Below are 2,763 nucleotides of genomic sequence, written 5' to 3'. Positions count from 1 at the left end.
GACTGCCTGCTGTCTTGTAATCATTCATACAAGTCTTTCCCTGTGCTTTCTTCTGATACAAGACAAGAATACAGACCACACACTCATAGGATGAAATATATAATGTCAAAGTTATTCTGCAGACTTTATTCAGGCTGGCTTGATCTGATGGTTACTTGCTAAACACAAGCAGCAGGACAAACACTACAAACTTTAATGCACATTTTGCATTCAAGCTTCACTTTAAATGAATCACTGGCAGTTATTAAACAAAGAGTTTAAAGTGTTTGTGTGTGTGTGTGTGTGTGAAAAGAAACTGATGTCATTTCCTTTTTAGTACTGTAATGATAGACATCACAATGTCATGACGTGGACTAGCCCTCGTTAAAGGCATTTAACATAACAGTTATCATTTGCAGCCATCTGGCTGTTCTGGTTGAGATTTAGATTTGGTAGGATCTGTGTTTATCAGAGCGCAGCCAGCTCCCTTTGAATTCCTGCCTAAGCTGCTAATCAGTGTTTGACTCTCATACTGTGGAGGCCCCATTCTTCTCCAAATTAAAATTGCATATGGACAGACTATTAATTTCAAATGCAGTCTGTTTTAAATGAGATTATTGTCAGTCTGTTCATTCTTTTCAGTCAGACAGGTTTCTTCTCATCCGTCTTTCTCTGTTCCATGTAGTACTTCAAACTCCCCTTTGCTCTCCAGCATTCTCTGCTCCTTATCCCTTGTGCATCTACCCTTTCATTCTCCTCTCCCCCTTTCTCAATGCCACAGATCCTTTAGCCCCCCCGTCTGCCACCTACCTCTTTCATGCTGCAGATTGGTGCAACTGGCTGTCACCATGTGACACACTCGCAGGTATGGCCCCCTTTTTATGATGACACAGTGTCGTAGCGATGAGATATGCTTTCAGATAGTGATTTGATGTCACAGCTGTCAGTGCTTCACTTAGCAATGCAGGCGGCGGCTGCCATATCCCTGCAGGGAATGCAGTATCTGACAGACTAATGAGAGCAGCACAACCGCCGTGTCGTCACAAAAATCGCTGGCATTACACACCTCTTTGAAAGTCTGACAAAACTGCTTTACATATCTCTGCAAGGGGTCTGTTTATACAGTAACATGGTTTGTTACCTACAAACCCAAAAGGATGAAATATTTGTGTGGGTCAAAATATTTTGGTTGGGTAATTATATGTCATGGGGAAAGCTAATAAAACTACTTTTTTTTCTACCTGATAGTATGTTTTATGATTTTCGTGGCAAAATCCAGAGTTTACAGGGTCAGTGTTGCAAACTTTTAATAAGTCTGTTTCTATTTTGCACAGTCTTAGCTTCACCTACCATTTTCAGTGTTTGTTCAAAAAACAAAAAAAAAAGAAAAAGAAATTCATGAATAACAAAAGGATATGAAAGAAAGCAACCCTAAATACAAGAAACTGCAAACAAATAAATTATATCTTCTCAAATTCAATTGCTCTCCGTCCGTGTGTAACGTTGTAGGCGGAGTCGCGAATTTTGCAAATCTCCCGTCTGCCGGACAAATGCAGGATTATCCCATTTTATTCTGTTGTAATGTTTTGCACTACCAATCACACTCTTTTTCCACAAATAAGAATGTTTGCATATAAAATGGGTAAAACTGTTCTCAAAGTCTTCAAAATAATTGTCATTAATTTGGATTTGTGTCAGCATAGTACTGAATTAGATAAATTTGCTTCTCATTCTGCAGTCAATCATGATAAAAAGTAAAAGGTCGTAAATGTTTTAATTGCTTGATAGCACCAACTTTAACTCATAAAATATGTCTAGCAACAGTCAGCAACTGTGTATTGTGGCTATTTTCCATTTGGTGAGAATTTTATACAAGAGATGGATGGATGGATAGATGTATTACGTTCAGTTCTGCATCTCAGGCTGAACTTGGTTTTACCTTCTGCCTGAAGGCAAGACATAAAACAGCCTATGGCGCAGATGAGTGGGGTCTTTGATGATTTTCACTGACCCCAATGATCCTCTCAGCCCACCTCACCACCCTCCCCAGTGACTTTTTGTCAGAGGAACTGCTGCTCTCATGCCACAGATGCATGCTGAGGTGAGTTCTCTTTAATGTCCACAAGAAGACCAAGCACTAGCAGGTCTTTATGACAGTGGAGGTGGTGTGCATGGACCAGGTGAGGTTATTGGCTACTTGGGAGGAACTGAATGTGTGGGACGCGGTCCACAACAGCTCATCTGATGTAAATTGGGTTGGACACGTGCTGTTTTCCTCTTAAAATTGACCAGTTCATCTGTCTTCTTCACATTCAGGATCACGTTGTTCTTATTTCACCAGTCCACAAAACGTTTGACCGCCCCCTGTAGTGTCTCTCCTTGTTATCCTGGACCAGAGGCAACACTGTTGTGCTGTTTGTACTTGATAATGTAATTTGTGACACAACAGTTGTATAAAACTAGGTGTAAATCAGAGCCAAAGACACACCCCTGCAGAGAGCTGGTGTTCAGTGTAATGGTGTCTGACCTTGTGTTTCGTTTGTCCTGTTTGTCAGGAAATCCAGGATCCAATTCTTCAAGAGAAGGTTCAGTCCCAGTGGACCTTGTTGATCAGATGCTGTGGAATTATACTATTGAAGGCTGAACTAAAATCCACAAACAACATCCGGACCAATGAATTCTCATTTTCCAGGTGACCCAGTGTCAGATGAACTGCAGTCGGTATGGGATCCTCTGTGGACCCGTTCAAGCAAGCCCCTGCAGCTGCAGCCAACACGGCCATGA

This window comes from Telmatherina bonti (genome assembly GCF_933228915.1).
Source record: "Telmatherina bonti genome assembly, chromosome: 17".
NCBI lineage: Eukaryota > Metazoa > Chordata > Actinopteri > Atheriniformes > Telmatherinidae > Telmatherina > Telmatherina bonti.
The sequence above is the reverse complement of the archived record's forward strand: the minus strand, read 5'-3'. Positions refer to the sequence as shown.